The 18,012-nt window shown below is 43.6% G+C and overlaps 1 long non-coding RNA gene across 1 annotated transcript; it reads right to left on the reverse strand.

Annotated features, from left to right (window-relative positions):
- Nucleotides 1–4,834: 4,834 nt before the first annotated feature.
- Nucleotides 4,835–17,222, reverse strand: LOC143268850 (uncharacterized). The gene is made up of 3 exons (XR_013044979.1): nucleotides 17,097–17,222; nucleotides 15,741–16,002; nucleotides 4,835–7,327 (listed from the first exon to the last, which is right to left on the reverse strand). It is a non-coding gene; the product is annotated as an uncharacterized LOC143268850 (long non-coding RNA).
- Between the last annotated feature and the right edge of the window lie 790 nt (nucleotides 17,223–18,012).

Below are 18,012 nucleotides of genomic sequence, written 5' to 3' on the forward strand. Positions count from 1 at the left end.
CCTGTGTACATTCCCCAGCATTGAGGACATTTCCATCTGAGTATTATTATTATTCTTTTATTTTTTATTTATTTATTTATATATTTTTTGTTTTTTTCAAGACAGGGTTTCTCTGTGTAGCTTTGTGCCATTCCTGGATCTCGCTTTTCACAGAGATCCACCTGCCTCTGCCTCCCAAGTGCTGGGATTAAAGGTGTGCACCACCACTGGCCTGGCATTATTATGCAGTCTTTTTAAAAGTGTTTATTACATCTATTGATGTGTGTGTGTGTGTGTGTGTGTGTGTGTGTGTGTGTGTGTGTGTGTTATATGTGCACAGGCATGCCATGGCACAAGTGTGAAGGTCAGATAATGACTTATAGGGTTTGATTTTTTTTTTTCCTTCTACCATGTAGGTCCTAGGGATCAAATTCAGGCTGTCAGACTTGGCGGCCAGCTCCTTTACCCACTGTAATGTGAAGGATGTGATAGTGCTCCTCTTGGATTTCCTTCTTCAGGAGGCCCCGTGTGCTGAGCTCTGTGTCTGTACTGAAGCCATACTCCTCATAAGCTATCCCAGGATGACTGGGCGTAAAACCTCAGATAGTGGGGCAAGCCCGTTCCTGTAGATGCCAAGATTCCGCTGATGGGTCGCTTTACTCACAGACTCCAATGGTGACTATCAGTTTGTTTGGATCAAAGGATACCTAGGAGATCAGTGAGGCACTGTGGCTCTGTAACCTATCTTCAGAGACAGTTGACATGCCAAACGACAGCTGAGGGGAAAGGACCCGTCCTGATGTGGGTGGTACTGACAGGCTGGGAGCCTGGAGGGGGCAAAGCCTAGAGACAGAGTGAGTGCCAGTTCTGCTCTTCCCGAGAAGGCGCACCTACTCCTGCCATCACCATGGGCTTTTCCACCTTCCAAAACGGACTCACTGGCGTTCTCCAGAGAGCTTCCAAGGCCTTTGGCCTCATACTGGGACTGCATAATTGGTCCCTCTTGTTCCAAGGTTTCTGGCTTCTTGGACTAAGTTGTGATTTCTTCACCAGCATGCAGCCAGCCATAGTTACACAATTCAGCTTTCAGTCATATAAAGTTACCTATTAAATCATATATCTAAGTGTGGGTGCTTATGTACATGTATTTGCACACACACACACACACACACACACACACACACACACACAATTTTATGCCTATAGGGAACTGTAAAACAGATGTTGAAGCCTGGTGTTGGTGGCGCACGCCTTTAATCCCAGCACTCGGAAGGCAGAGTCAGACGGATCTCTGTGAGTTCGAGGCCAGCCTGGGCTACCAAGTGAGCTCTAGGAAAGGCGCAAAGCTACACAGAGAAACCCTGTCTCGAAAAACCAAAAAAAAAAAAAAAACAGATGTTGATGCCGACAATGACTCTAAAGAAATGTATCTGTAGGGATGAATTTCTTTAGTTGGCTTATGAGTTCTGGAGTTGGTACTCTGATTTGATTATAACTAAAGTTGCTAAAGACTCTCCTTATAATAGTCTAGAGAGCACTGGTAATCTATGGCCTTATGGTTATCTTTGTTCAGAGATTAAGTATGCCACAAGGAAATGTACTTGGAGGTCAGGTTGACAAGGAGAGGACTTGTGAGGTTAATCTTAACTTAATTGGATTGAGAGATGCCTAAGAGATTACTAAAGCACACTTCTCTCTCTGTGTATGTGGAAAGACATTTCCAAAGGTGATTAATATGAGGTAGCAGCCGAGGGAGACTCACCCTGAATGTGGGTAGCAGCATCCTTTATCTGGACATGGCAACAGAATGAAGGTAGGAGGAGGAAGCCAGCCAGTGAACTGAGCCCCCTCTCATCCTGAGCAGATATATCTTTGCAGCTGCCATTGCCCATGGACCTAAGTGCAGCTTCCTTTGCCTTCCAACATGGACTCACATGACTACCTCTCCAGGAAGGTTCCAGACCTTCAGCCTTGGACACGCAGGTCTTGTAACAAGATTCTTCCTGGGAGAATACAACACACAACACCAACACACACACACAAACACACACACACACACACACACACACACACACACACACACACACACACATCTGTCTACTCACCCTAGATAGGGAGCCCATGACAGATCAAAGTACGTATTCCACCAGAAGTCCAATTTGGTGTACTGACAACTTTTATTGGAGTTTCTGACAGGAATATGGGTGAGGAGCAGAAATGACTCAAAGGCAGCGGGATCATCAAATCCCACCCCAGCACAGGTGACAGCTCACAAAAGCTGAGAACCTGGAGCACACTGCAGAGTCTGCAGGCAGATCAACAGGCTGGAGAGTGTCCTTTCCAGGTGCCTCAGTTGGTCCAAACCTCTTCCCAGCAGCTAGGGTGGTTCTGCTTCCTCTGGGCACTTGGTCTCCTCTCATAGTCTTCTTCGCAGCTTGGCTCTTTTGGTCTGAGAAGGACCAAAAGAGACAAGCTTTTCTTGTTCTTTTTGCTTGCCCTGGCCTGGAGGGTCCTAGTGAATCTGGTCTGTTTCAGGAACTTCCTGAAGCTATTTGAATTGTTTACCTTCCTGCTTAAGGAGCTTCCCTGCAGGGATGGAATGTTTCAATGTGGGAGGAAACTGTTACATAACTGTTAATAAGCCCATTTTAGCGATTGGTGTTACAAGGACGCTTTGAGACAAACATGTTGAGTCTCAAGTGGGGTGTGGAGGTCAGCTCTGTTTCCAGAGCCGTCTTCATAGAAAGATCAAACAGCATGTAACAGTTTACCAGTGCAATATACATAACACTTCCACACGTATGCATAAGCCATGTACCTGCACACATGTGCACATATACTGTACATAAAACACATAAAGGTTATGAAGATGGACATGCACTATATGTACCACACACATACACTGATTTTTAAGAAACGGGCCTGGCAAAGGGAGGGATGCCTGACCATTGCTCATAGATAGAGGAAGAGCTTCATTCATGCCTATATCAGCTTTCTAGACTCACCAAAATAAACTACCTCCAACTCAATGGCTTAAAACTACTTGAATCAGTTGCCTCCCAGGCCTGGACGCCAGAAGCCTGAAATCACCATGTCTGAAGGGTTGTATTCCAATTGAACCCTATAAAGGAGAATCCTTAATGCTTCCAAGTTCTGGTGTTTGTCTACACTCTGCTTTACAACTGGTTAACTCCAGTCTCCACCTCATCCTCACATAGCCATCTTTCCTCTGTCTGTAGACTCAAATCTCCTTCTTAAAAGGATACCAGCTAGATTAGATTCAGGGCCCATTCTAAGCCACTACTGAGGGGCTCTGGTAGGCCCAAGCATGATAAACATGGCTCTGGCAGGTCTTGCCCTTCCCCTTCCCTCCTCCTTGATAAACTGTTAGGTTACATTCCTAAAACTACCCACCCAGTTCTATTCCCGTATCTGGCCACTTTCTCCAAGATTGAGAGAGATTTGTCCTGACTGTGGGCCAAGCAGGACCAGGAAAACTCCAGCTACAAATGGCATCCAACTAGTTGGCAAGAGTTTCCACCTAAAACCTGAGAAAAAAGATTCTAAAACGGAGCTAAAAACAGCTTCCTAATTGTCTCTCTCAAGTTAGTGGCAGCCTGCCGGTTTAAGCTACTATGGCAGGTTCCTGGCATGTGCCTTTGACCTGCAGTATGGCGGGAATGAGGAGTCTACAAGAGGCACATTATGATGCTGCTCTGTGGTGGATTTAGCCTTTGCTAGTTAAAAATAAATAAATAAAAATGGTTTCTGGGCTATGCGCTGCTTTGATAGAACTGCTTCTGATAGTTGATGGTACACATGGCTCCAGACCCAGAGCTGGCAGTAAACGCACCACTGCCATGCTGGGAAGCTGAGGTGGGTGGAGCCACAAGCCACAGCCGCCATTTTGGTCTTACAAATGCTGCAGTTTAAAGCAATAGGTTTACAATAAGACAGATTCAGATGGAATAGTTTACAATGTGTGTAAAATATACACAGGCTTAAAAGAGACAAGAAAAAGTGATATATACAGTTATATAAAGAAATAGTTTTTAAAAATAAAGTTTTTTTTTTTTTTTGGTTTGGTTTTTCGAGACAGGGTTTCTCTGTGTAGCTTTGCGCCTTTCCTGGAACTCGCTTTGGAGACCAGGCTGGCCTCGAACTCACAGAGATCCGCCTGCCTCTGCCTCCCGAGTGCTGGGATTAAAGGCGTGCGCCACCACCGCCCGGCTTAAAAATAAAGTTTTTAAAGAGACAATAAAGGTAGTATAAAAAATAAGCCATGTAAAGATGGATATTACACAGAGACTCTGGATGGTATTGTCTTTGGGATTTTTGACTGAAGAAAGATATTTGATTGTAAAGGCAGCAGAGTCAAACTAATGTGTATACTTTAAAGATACCTTGGCTTCAAAATTTGGATCTAAGGATATGTTGCTTTGGAAAGGAGGCTCTGCTTTTGTTTCCACAGAAAGCAAGAGGCTATGGATTTGTTCCAGATTAAGATACATCAGGTTTGACCAGCCAAGACCACCTGAAAGGTCTCTGATGACACCATGGCCCAGATGATCCAACATCTAGAACCTTTTCAAGGCAACTGGCTCAGACGATACACCTTCATGGACTACTTCATAATCCTAAAAATTTCGTTGTGTCCCCATAAGATACAACACCCCCCTCCAGCAGGAAGTAGTAAGAGAAGCTACGCCCAAATTCCCAAATATACCAAGCTGGCTTTGGAGATGCAATTGGCTCACTCCTTCTCTAAACCCAAGCATATTCAAAAAAAAAAAAAAAAAGAAGAAAGAAAAAAAAAGGTTAAGAGGTTCTTGTGCCCCAAATCAGAAGAGCCCTCTGGTGTGGGACAGAGAAAAACCAATATTTTTATTTAAATCAGGTTGATTATAAATGTGATCTCTTTCTAAAGAAGAAAAGGGGATATGATATAGATATGATAGGATAAAAGGGTAGATTGTTGAACCTACTTTTAAGGAGCAACAACTTGTTTAAAAGTGTTTTACATTGCTATGGGTTTTAGTTTATTGATACAAATTTAAAGTTAATTTTGTTATACAGTGTGTATATTTCTACTCTTGTTTAAGGTATTATGTTTGTTCAACTCATTTAAAATTGTAATGGATAATTAAGAAATTGATTAATAATTAGTCATCTATGATAATCATACTTGTAGTCATGTTAGTTAAGTTTTCTAGTTATACATAGATATATTTCAGCTAGACAGGTGATATTCAAATATTTTAAAGACCTACAGAATATGGCTTTTAAAATGTTTTAAAAATTTAGACTTTATGGACAATGAGACACATCTGCTCCTGGCAGCACCGATTTACTTCAGAGAGGAGGATGGGCATCGAAGACACTCTATATGGAGTTTATCTTCACCTTGGCAAAAATAGCCATTTGGGCAAGAAACTGATCTTGCCTGGACTGCTTGATCGACTGGACATGCAGGACCCACAGAAAGTTGACCACTGAACTTTGCTTGGCAAAATGGTCCTTCAGGTCCTGCTTCACAGAGAAAACTGCCAGACATTCTACAGGACACAGAGAAAAGTGACTGAGAGACTCTAGGCCTATGGGCTGAAGACAGATGCCCCAACTTTACAAAAGAACTTTGGATGACTGTCCAGGCTGCCAGCTGTCTCTGTCTACCCTGCAAGACTCCTGAAAGTTGCTTGCGTCCTCCCATTTCTCAGGTAATATTATATCCTTCTGAGGTCTTTAATGTAGTTGAAGCTAGATACAATTTTCCTTAGTTATGATAAAAGATAAGTTAGATATAAAACCTTAGACTCACAAATATAGGATAGATAAGATATCTTCTTTAATATTGTAACTAATTCTTGCTTGGTAATTGTTTTGTTATATGTAGTTTTACTATGTGAAAGTTAAAACCTTCCTTTTTGAAAAAAATAAAAATAAAAGGGGAAGTGCTATGGATATCACTCTGTATAAATAAAATGCTGATTGGCCAGTGACCAGGTAGAAAATATAGGCGGGACAAGCAGAGAAGAGAATTCTGGGAACAGGAAGGCTGAGTCAGGGAGATGCTGCCAGCTGCTGCCATGACAAGCAACATGTAAAGATACCAATAAGCTACCACAAGCCATGTGGCAACTTATAGATGAATAGAAATGGGTTAATTTAAGATAGAAGAACTAGATAGCAAGAAGCCTACCATGGCCATACAGTTTGTAAGCAATATAAGTCTGTGTGTTTACTTGGTTGGGTCTGAGCAGCTGTGGGACTGGCGGGTGAGAGAGATTTGTCCTGACTGTGGGCCAGGCAGGACCAGGAAAACTACAGCTACAGAAGATGACCGCCAAAGTCCAGCTATCAAAAGCCCCCTTTTGGCTGCCCTAATTAGCCTGTCCAATCAAAATTAAACACCTCATCCTAGCTTGAGGTTCCCCCTTTTCTCTTTATAAACTGCCATTTGCCTGTGGGCCACGTCTGTCTCCCTCTATCCAGAGGCAATCTGTTGTCCCTCCAGGACAAATACCCCTTTCTCCTCTCCCTTGTTCCCTTCCCCTTCTCCCTCATCCTCTGTCTCCTGTCTTCATCCCTTATCCCTGCCCTTTTTCCTCTGGGACAAACAAATCTTTGTGCTGAGAACTTGGTCTTGGTGAGTCCTGTGCGGATTCCGGTCCTTTCAGGTACAACCTTGCTTCAGCTTGACTACATCTATGGAAACCTTCTTTTCAAATAAGGTTACCTTTTCAGACCAAATCTTCAGAGTGCCAGTGCTGCTCTAAATGTTCCACAAAGTGGAGTGGGAGAAAGCAGTGCCAAGCTTGTTCTGGAAGGCCAGCAATACCAATGCCAGAAAGGGATGTAAGAAAAAGAAAAGTGTAGATCATGGACAGAGTGATGGCTCAGTGGTAGGAGCACTAGTTGCTCTCACAGAGGACCCAGGTTCGGTTCCCAGCACCCACATGTGGCTCACAACTGTCTATAATTCCAACGCCCTCTCAGAAGGCATTAGACACGCATGGTGCACATGCATCCAGGCAAACAGGCATGCACCACCACCACCACCCAGCTATATAGGGTTTCTTGGGGGAAGGGGTTCTCCAGAGTAGAGATTTCTAGTGTGGGGACTGGTAGAATTTCAAGCCAAGGATTGGTGGGATTGGGGTCTCGGGGACTGGTTGGTTTTCAAACTCAGGGACTGGTTGTTTTTCAAACTCAGGGATTGGTTGGTTTTCAAACTCAGGGATTGGTGCCTTGATAGGTTTTCAAACCAAAAAGCAGGCTCAGAACTTTTACCCTACAGGCCATAATAGCTGTTTCCAGACCTTCAAGATTCAGGCAGCCAAGCTCTACCCTGCAGAGGGAAAAAACAAAACAAAACAAAAAAAGATCAGGCCACAGAATCCCACCAATCCCAGGCCACCCTGGAAAGCCTACACACACAAGAAACCCTATAGAAAGCCTGCCTCGTGCTCAGTTCTCTGCTGCTTCTCCCGAGCAGAGGCAGCCGCCCTCTCGTGACTCTCCCAGTTAATCGCCTGTGAGGGTTTTTTGTGCGGTGTGACTTTGTGGTACTCCTTGGCTCCTGACTGCCAGGATACCTTTCCTTTCAGAGCTGCACACATTCACTCACATTTATAGACTTTAGAAAGTAGGTGTACACCCAAACTTCTCCATGGGACTACAGTTATAGATGGTTTTGAGCTGCTGTGTGGGTGCTTGGAATTGAACTCGGAACCTCTGGAAGAGCAGCCAGTGCTTTTAACTGTTGAGCCATCTCTCCACCCCCTTGATGTCTTAGAGATGAGCACCTAACATTCACTTATTCTCAGCACTCTGACCAGTTATGGGTCTCTACATTTAACAGCAGGAATACTATTGAAACTATGTTTTTATTTTCTCTTTATCTTTGGGTGGGAGTGTTTTACTTTAATGTAAAAAAATACTTTGGTTTGAATGAGAAATGTTCCGCATGGGCTCAGATATTGAATCTGCTGGTTCCAAGCTGGCGGCTACTGTGTATAAGTGTCCTTGGAGATTAAAACCTTCCATCTTGGAGGAATGTTCACTTAGGATGTCCTAAAAAGAAGTGAACCATTCCATCCTGCAGGAAAGCTAAGTTTAGGAAGTACATAACTCACACTAGCTTTAGGAAGTCCCTGAAACTGACCAGAGTCACCAGGACACTTCCTCTCTAAGCATATATAGGGAGTAAGGCCTGCTAAAGGACACTCAGACCAGGTGAGCCACCTGGAAGAAATATAAATCAGCTGAGCTGCCTAGAGGAAGTAAAGAGCACCTGAAACTGCCGAGAAGAAACACAGAGTAGCCATGCTATCTGAAGAGGTTCAGATCCACAGATCCAACCTGTTGAGCTGCTGGCAGGCTGGGCAGTGTGCTCCAGGTTTCCACCTTTTGTGAGCCGTCACCTATGCTGAAGTGGGCTTTCGGTGATGCGGTTATCTTTGAGTCATTTCTGCTCCTGTACATAACCCCTCACCTATATTCCTGTAAGTAACCCCAATAAAACATATTCGTTCACCAAGTTGGACTCTGGTGGTATCTTAGTTACTGTTCTATTGCTGTGAAGGGACGTGACAGGGAATGTATAGAAGAAAACATTTAATTGGGGACCTGCTTACAGTTTCAGAGGGCTAGTCTACTGTCATCACGGTGGGAAGTGTGGGAGCAGGAGAGCAGGCATGGTGCTGGAGCAGGAGCTGAGGGCTTATCATCCTGATCCACAGACAACAGGCAGGGACAGAGCAAGATTGGGCCTGGTGTGGGCTTTTGAAACCTCAAAGCCCACCTCTAGCAACACATTTCCTCCAAGTCCACACCTCCTAAGCCTTCTAATCCTTCTCAAACAGTTCCACTCCCGAGTAGCTAAACATCTAAATACATGAGCCTGGGGGGGGGGCATTCATAGAATAACCACCACAAGTGACAGCCGAGATCATCAGTCACGAGTTTCCCCTCTAGAGTGAGTAGACATTTGTTCTGTCTCACCAGGAATAGTGTCACGCAGCTGTGGCACTGTTTGGGGAGAGGTAGGTGGTGCAGCCTTGCTGGAGGAAGTGAGTCACTACGGATAGGTTCTGAGATTAACCGCTGTCATCCTATTTGCCCTATGTAGTAGTGTGAATGTAATTGGCCCCCATAATCTCACAGGGAGCGGCACTACTAGGAGGTGTGGCTTTGTTGGAGTGGGTGTGGCCTTTGTTGGAGTGGGTGTGGCTTTGTTGGGGGAAATGTGTCAATGTGGGGGCGGGCTCTGAGGTTTCCTGTGCTCAGGATACCTCCCAGCGTCTCAGTCGACTTCCTGTTGTCTGCACGATGTAGAACTCTCAGCTACTCCTCCAGCACCATGTCTGCCTGCACACCGCCATGCTCCCTGTCATGATGACAATGGACTGAACCCCTGAAACTGTAAGGGAGGCACCCCAATGAAATGTTTTCTCTGTAAGAGCTGCCGTGGTCATGGTGTCTCTTCACAGCGACAGAAACCTAACGAAGACACCCTACTTCCAGTTCACTCTTTGTACTTTGTGCTTGCAGTTGGGGATGTAAGCGCTGAGCTTTCTGCTTCAGCTACTGTGGGCACTGGCCACCATGATGGACTCTTCTCTCTCTAGAATGGCAAGTCCAAACAAATATTTTCTTCTCTGAGCTGCCTTTGGCCATCATACGTCATCACAGACACAGAAAAGTAAAGAATACAGTACACATCTGATTGTTTAAAATCTGCAGAGGACTAGAGCGCGTCCTGCTCTTGCAGGGGACCCCAGTGTGGTTCCCAGCACCCACGCCAGGTGTCTCATAACCACCTGTAACTCCAGGTCCAGGGGTCCAACAGTGTCTTCTGGCCTCTGCAGATGCTTGCACCTGGTGGGAGGCCCTGCAAGTCAGAGGTTGCAGTCTATCCTGGCCTGGCAGCTTTCTCCCAGCTCAGCAATATGAAGGACTCCCTCCCCAGTGAGGACTTCCGGCTCTCTGGAGACTGTCTATGGGCCCGGAGGACGGACCTTATCTGAAAACTGTCTCTTATCCTGCATGCTTGGCACCGTGTCACCCTTGGCACAGTTCCATGCTAGAAGCCTTCCCCTGCTGCACATGTGGCAGCTAAGACTTGAACTAGGGGCTTTGCTATAGGACCCTGCTGCCACATACAAAGCCTTATGATCAGAGCATCTGTTTAATGCAAATTAGATGATTCCTCAGCTACTGTCCCCAAACCTATTTATTCCATACACTTTGGAATAAAGTGGAGTTGTTTCACTGAAGTCATCTCCTGGAGAGCTATCTCTGCCGTCCCCACAGCCATCCATCCCTGTTCCCTGCTTCTGCTCCCTCCCCTCTCGAGGACTGGCAGCCTGTGATCCCGAGGAAGAAGGAGAACCACAAGTACCCACCTGCACATATCCAGAAACAGACACACAGAAATACATATAATTGAAAATAAAAAAATAAGCTGGGCATGGTGGCACACACCTTTTAATCCCAGCACTTGGGAGCCAGAGGCAGGCGGATCTCTGAGTTTGAGGCCAGCCTGGTTTACAGAGCTAGTTCCAGGACAGCCAAGGCTACCTCAGTAAATAAGTAAATAAATAAATAAATAATCTTTTGTAGAGTGATCAAAAGACATTTTTTTTCCCTCAAATACACAATAAACACAGTGGGCTCTAAAACGATAACACAGGAAACTGATCAATCCCTGTACCACGCTGTCGGTTACTTCAGAGAACTGGAGGTAATGTTCGTTTAATCTCTTCAAAATGTCAGCAGCACGCCTACCCACATAGGAACCTCACTTGTCTCTGACTTAGTGTTCCCAGGAAAACAGAGAACAGGCTCCCAAGGGCCGTCACGGTCTTGGCACGCCACAAGTCTTCTCCCCAGTCCTGAGCTTTTTAGCTCCAAATCAGCAGCAACTGTTCCCTGCTGCTGGTTTGGGGCCCCACTCTGTGGTTTAAACAAGCACACAAAGCCCTCACGAGCTAGTGACCCCACAAGTAACAAGCCATAATCGCATTCCTGTAAAGAATGTGAAGAGTCTGCTCTAAAAATTAAAGCACTGTGCTCACTTGGCCCAGGCAGAGGATCCACGATGACAGAAACGGTACCTTGGCAGCTTGATTCAAGCCAAAGGAAAGGCGTGCCTGCCCGGCCTCCAGTGGCCCAGTCATGAGCGGAAATGAGCTGTAAATCTTTCAAGTCAGGTTCACTGCATGTGTGAACAGACAGGGTAAGCGTTTAAACTTGGGGTGGCGTGTTCATTCTTACATGCTTAGTCATGACAATTTATGAGCTACGTAGAAGTCAAATTTGAATAGAGGAATAGATTTCTTCTAGAACGGTCGTATGTACGTCAGGGAAATTTTCTGAATTTTGGTTTTCCTTTTTTTTTCTGTTTATTTTCTGAATCAGAGTCTATCTTAGACCAGGCTAGCCCGGAACTTCTTAGGTAGCTGAGCACGATCTTGAACTCCTGCTCCTCCCGACTCGGCTAACCAGGGTTGGAATTACAGGCTTGTAGCACCGCACCCAGCTACAGAAACTGGCATGTCCTCTGTGCGTAGCAGGGAAAGAAGATAATAACTACTTGTGCAGTGAGGTGCAACTGTATTCATACATGTTGAAATGCTTAGACTCTGTTAGTGCATATATCAACAAATTTAAAAGGTCTTCATATTATGAGCTAGTTCTGTTACACAGCTTTACCTGCAGAGACATGAACCAACTTCTACTCACCCCAGATAAGGTACTGCTGACAGGCCAAAGACACAATTCTACCTAAGTCCAGTTCAGCCTGCTAAAAAGTTTATTGAAGTTACTTAGTAGGAACATGGGTAACTCAAAGGCAGCTGCACTGCCAAAAAGTAACCCCAGCCTGGGTGCTGACTCACAAAAGCTACAACCCTAGAGCTCTCTGAATATGCAAGCAGCTCAACAGATCTGGAGTCTTATCTCTCCAGCTGTTGTTACTGCTTATATAAGCTTGGGGAGGAAGGTGCCTTATGAATCTGATCAGTTTCAGGGATTTCCTGAGACCTATGAGTTGTTCACATCCTGAATCTTTTTTTTTTTTTTTTTTTTTTTTTTTTTTTTTGGATTTTCCGAGACAGGGTTTCTCTGTGTAGCTTTGCGCCTTTCCTGGGACTCACTTGGTAGACCAGGCTGGCCTCGAACTCACAGAGATCCGCCTGCCTCTGCCTCCCGAGTGCTGGGATTAAAGGCGTGCGCCACCACCGCCCGGCCACATCCTGAATCTTAATGAACCTGTTTAACCAGGAGGAAATTGCTACACAGGTTCTAACCTATAGACTCCCAGAAAAGGCTTTAGGCATATTCAGAAGACCATGCATCATACTTTGACAACTGTTGTAGATATTGGTGTTTACCATTTTTATTTCTACCTACTGCTATCATGATATGAAACAACCAAAACTTACTCCCTTCTAGTTCTGTAGCTGAGAATCTGAAATTATGGTGTGCCTAGAATCATGTTCCCTTGGTTCTAGGGTTGAGCTCTTCTTTGCCTTCTCCAGCCTCTCATGCCCTCCAGTGATCCTCTGGCCTCTGACTCTATTTCCTCAAGGATTTCTTCCTCAGCAACTTTCCTCTTCATACAAGAACACCAGTCCCTGGATTTAGAGTTCACTCCAATTTCATATTACCACATCTTAATTAATTACATCTTCATAGACTCTATTTTCATCTGGGTATGATGACTCATACCTATGACACAGTACTTAGAACACTGAGGCAGGGGATTGCTTTGGGTTTGAAGCCAGCCAGGGCTGTATAATGAATTCCAGGACATTCTAGGCTAGAGAGAGACCAGAAAAACAAAAACAAAAAAACAAAACAGCTTTGTATAGTGGCACTCAAGAGGCAGAGGCAAGTGGATCTCTTTGAGTTTGAGGCCACCTTGATATAATAAGATCCTGTCTCAAAAGAAAAAAAAAAGTCAGACAAGTACACAAAAGTATATATGGATATCACTATTTTTTATAATAAAAATCTTATGAGTAGTTTGAATATTGATTAAATAAATCATTGTATTCTCTTCACTGTGCCTTTATGTGAACATTGTAGATATAGATTGTTTTTGCTAGATAAAGACTTCAATTTATATAGTAGACTTAAAAATACTCTGTAGAGGCATATTAACAATAATGTCATTAAATAGTACATTGTTAATGATTGCTAAAATATTTTCGTTTGTGACATCTCTCAAATATTTTCCAATTATTTATTTCTGTTTTAAACTCTTAGAAAATTTGTAGACATGTCTGTGCTAATGTTTCTATTTATTATTTCTTGTTTGTTTGGTTGGTTCTTTTGAGACAGGGTCTCTCTATGTAGCCTTGCTTTGTTGGTAGAATTCACTATGTAAACCAGAAAGGCCTTGAACTCATGGAGATCCTCCTGGCTTAATATTTCTACTTTAAAATCATAAAACATAAGACATCAATTGGCTTAGAGGTTGGGTGTTTGTGTTTTCAATATATTTTTACTTATTGTGTCTTTATGTATCTTACTGGGAATAACTCCCATTGAACAGGCTGATAATATTTAGGATAATGAAGAATTGGTCCATATTAGTAGATACATAATACTTTTTATTTGCAGTGGGGGGTTAGGACCCAGGGCACTGCACACACTAGGTAACTGTACCATTGAGCTACAGTCTCATCTTCTAAGCACTAGGTTTTTTTTTAGTTTTCTCCCTGCTTCCTATATAGGTTTGATGCTTCTGGACGGAGTTCTGTCATGTCGCTAATGGAGAGATAACTTGTTCTCTGATTGTGTAAGTTAAGATTTCTAAGAATTAGAGTCAATTCATTTCAAGGGAGCTTCCTCAGCAATTTTATTTTAGCCTCTACTAGTTTTTAGTTACACAAAAGAAGAAATGCAACCCGTATCTCACCTATATTTAGTTTCCTGCGATGAAAAATACCTTTTAAAAGTCACGCCTCGTTATACTAACAATTATTCTCCAGTTGCACTGCTAAAATACATTCCATTAAGTTGCTTGATGTTCTTTGGACAAGGATCCATGTGATACATCCTTTTTCAACTGAATAGATGGAAATGGTCTTTAGAATAGCTTCCTTATGTAATTCTCTGAGTGTGATAATTAGGAAGCTGAATATTTCATTTTTAATTCATTCTAATAACTGTTTTTTATAAGGTAGCTAACTACTTTCAGCTCTGTGTGATGGGAGGCATCTTGTCCTACTCAATTTTCCACAATTTGAATTTCTAATTTTTTTCATGTATTTCTCATAAGCTGTATTTGGTCCTTTGGGGAAACCTTATAATTTGCATCTTATGTGCCAATAATAAACAAGTGCTAATTATTTTAATATTTTTACATTTCTCATGGATGTATAACATACTATCATCAACATACTGGATGAGAGAAGAAAATCATTTTATTTATTCTAGGTAGGGCATAAAAAAGGAATTTTTTTTATTTTTATTTATGTATTTATTTTTACACTGCTAGGTATTGAATCCAAGGCCTTGAATATACGAGGCAAATGTTCTACTATTGAGCCATAGCCTAACCTAGGGCACAAGAAAGGGGAAGAAAAGAAAGTAATATTTATTGCACACCTGCATGACAAGCACTATTCAGGAACACAGTTTCACAATGTCTTTTTATTCCTATAATACTCTGTGGACTAAGAACTACAGTTAGAAATGTTTTGTGATCATGACTGGTTGATGTCACACTCTTGTGTATGAGTGAGCTGCAGGTTCTGATTTTTTTATCTGCCTGTCTGTCTGTCTGTCTGTCTTGACCTAGACCAGCAGGTTGTTCTTCAGTGACAAGGTTCTTAGTGGGAGATGGCCAGGAGATGAGAAGATAAAGAAGCTGGATTTGGGAGGTCTTGAATGAGCTGTCTTTTTTTTTTTTCACTTTTATTTATTTATTTTCTATTATCAGCTTGTACAAATTCTTATCCTAATAGTGAAATGTTTCACTGAGGCTTGCCCAGTGATTGAGTAAAACCAAAACTTATTATAAGCCATAGTCATCCTAGGGTTCTCCCTGTTGGGTGGCCTCCCTGGATCTGTGGGTTGCAGTCTGATTGTTCTTTGCTTTATATCTAGTATCCACTTATGAGTGAGTACATACCATGTTTGTCCTTCATTGTACTCCATTGTGTATATGTACCACATTTTCTTAATCCATTCTTCAGCTGACAGGCATCTAGGTTGTTTCCAGGTTCTGGCTATTACAAATAGTGCTGCTATGAACATAGTTGAGCATGTATCTTTGTGGTACATTTGAACATTTCTTGGGTATATGCCCAAGAGTGGTATGGCTGGGTCTTGATTCCCAATTTTCTGAGAAACCGCCATACTGATTTCCACAGTGGTTGTACAAGTTTGCACGCATGAGCTATGTCTTATGCCAAGCCAGTTTATTAAGAACTATAGCACCTTACATACTCTTTCTGGGTTGGTAGGGCAGTTAGATGGGACAAAGTCAGCAGAGTCCATCATGCAGTGGGATGAAGTCAGGAGGAGACTTCAAGCAATGTTTCACAAAAGCATCACAGTGTGTCTCAAGAGAATTACCAGCCAAGCACATAGCCACCCATTGGTGAGAGCTGGTAACTGGATCCCATGGAAGAGCAGCAAGGCTCGCTCTTAATGACTGAGCTACCTCTCCAGCCCCTGAGCTGAGATTGCGATAAAGGTGACCACAACAAGCAATAGATTTTTCAATGTGAACGAAAGAATTGTACCTGGAGGAAGATGCCGTCCAGGACATTCATAAAGAGGAGAAATCAATGCCTGGCCTCGTACCAAGCTCCCTTCCTCATCAGAGGTGAGCACAAATGATGACTTTGTGAGGTGTTTTGTTTTACTGTGTTTTGTTAGAGAAAAGCTCTCACTGTGCAGCCCGAGCTGGTCTTGATTTCTCAATCTTCCTGGCTCACTTGTGATGGTTACCACTGTCCACTTGAGATGGTCTAGAATCCTCTAGGACACAGCCTCTGGGAATTCCTGTGAGAAGTTATAGGGATTAGGTTAGCTCCTGGGCACGTCTGTGAGGGATTATCTAGGCTAGGTTACCCTCCAGGTATGCTCATGAAAGGGTTTATATTAAATTAATTGAGGTAGAAAGACTAACTTACCTGTGGGTAGAGCCACTCCAAGGACTAAGGTCCTGGACTGAATAAAAAGCAGAAATAGGGTGGGAGCGGGGAGAACAAGGGAATCTGTGGCTGATATGTAAAATTAAATTTAATAAATAAATTTTTTAAAAAAAGAGAGATAAGGCTGGGCAGTAGTGACGCACACCTTTAACCCCAGCACTCCGGAGGCAGAGCCAGACAGATCTCTGTGAGTTCAAGGCCAGCCTGGTCAACCGAGCGAGATCCAGGACAGACACCAAAACTACACAGAGAAACCCTGTCTCAAGAAAAAAAAAAAAAAGAGAGAGAGAGAGAAATAAGAGCCAGGCATGGTGGCGCACGCCTTTAATCCCAGCACTCAAGAGGCAGAGGCAGGTGGATCTCTGTGAGTTCGAGACCAACCTGGTCTACAGAGCGAGTTCCATTACAGCCAGGATGGTTACACAGAGAAACCCTGTCCCAAAGAACCAAAACCAAAAAGCAAACGAGAGAAAAATAACCAGGCTTTCCCCCACCCCTCCTTGCTGACACCGAACACAATGTGACCACGTGACCAGCTGTCTCGAGCTCCTGCTGCCGTCACTTCCTTCCCGTAATGGACTGTGCTTTTGACCCGTGAGCCAAAACAATCCTTTCCTCTCTCGAGTTTGCTTCTCGTCACAGTGAGAGAGACACGTCACTAATGCACTCGGCCTCCCGAGAGCTGGGACCGCCATGCGCATCACCACCACGCCCAGCTCACCCGGTCACTTTAAGTTGAAACCAGTGCTTATCTGTTATTCCAAAGATCCTAAAGCCTTTACGAATCACGCAAAACCATCTCTGCCTGTGCTTGCTAAGTGGCCCAGCAAAGCCTGTGTGACAGCACATCTTTTTCCCAACTGCAGGTCACTCAGTATCTTAAGCCCGCTGCTCAGGAAAAAAAGGTTCATTTCAAAATCTCACCATTTGATGACAATTTACCTTGTTACCCAAGACTTCTGATGGATGCGTATGGCAAGATTAATGTTGTTTTCAAGCCATTCTGGAGTCTGTGGATTAGGGAGTAATTTCAACGTTTAAGTCTTATCTTTTTAAAATGAATTTCTTTTTTTTTTTTTTTTTTTTTTGTTTTTTTTTTTTTGGTTTTTCGAGACAGGGTTTCTCCGTGTAGCTTTGCGCCTTTCCTGGAACTCACTTGGTAGCCCAGGCTGGCCTCGAACTCACAAAGATCCGCCTGGCTCTGCCTCCCGAGTGCTGGGATTAAAGGCGTGCGCCACCACCACCCGGCTAAAATGAATTTCTTAATGCCATAGCTACTGTAGTGATTTCTCTGATGGGTCTGGGAACAGTAAATTAAAAACCTGAAAATTAGTCACCATTCCAGATGTCATAAAGAGCACTTGTGACTCAAAGGAAGAGATCAGAATATCAGCATTAACAGGAGTTTAGAGAGTTGATCTTAACCCCCATAGAGGACTTTGAAGGGCTCAGAACTTCACCTTAGGTGTGGTGGGAATAGCAAGAGGATTACAGAAGGAATCTGAAGTTGGAGCGAGCGAGTGAGCAAAGAAAGTCATTTATTGAAATCTATTATTTCCTGTGAAGACGCAGTGGACAGTGTTGAAATAACAACAAAGGGTTCCAGATACACAAGCTCAGTCGGTAAAACAGTGGCAAGGGTTTGAGACGACAGATTCCTTTTTTGTTTTTTTTTTTTGTTTTGTTTTTCGAGACAGGGTTTCTCTGTGTAGCTTTGTGCCTTTCCTGGGACTCGCTTGGTAGCCCAGGCTGGCCTCGAACTCACAGAGATCTGCCTGCCTCTGCCTCCCGAGTGCTGGGATTAAAGGCGTGTGCCGCCACCGCCACCACCCGGCTCAGATTCCACCCCCACCTCCTC

This window comes from Peromyscus maniculatus, chromosome 16 (genome assembly GCF_049852395.1).
Source record: "Peromyscus maniculatus bairdii isolate BWxNUB_F1_BW_parent chromosome 16, HU_Pman_BW_mat_3.1, whole genome shotgun sequence".
NCBI classification, from domain to species: domain Eukaryota; kingdom Metazoa; phylum Chordata; class Mammalia; order Rodentia; family Cricetidae; genus Peromyscus; species Peromyscus maniculatus.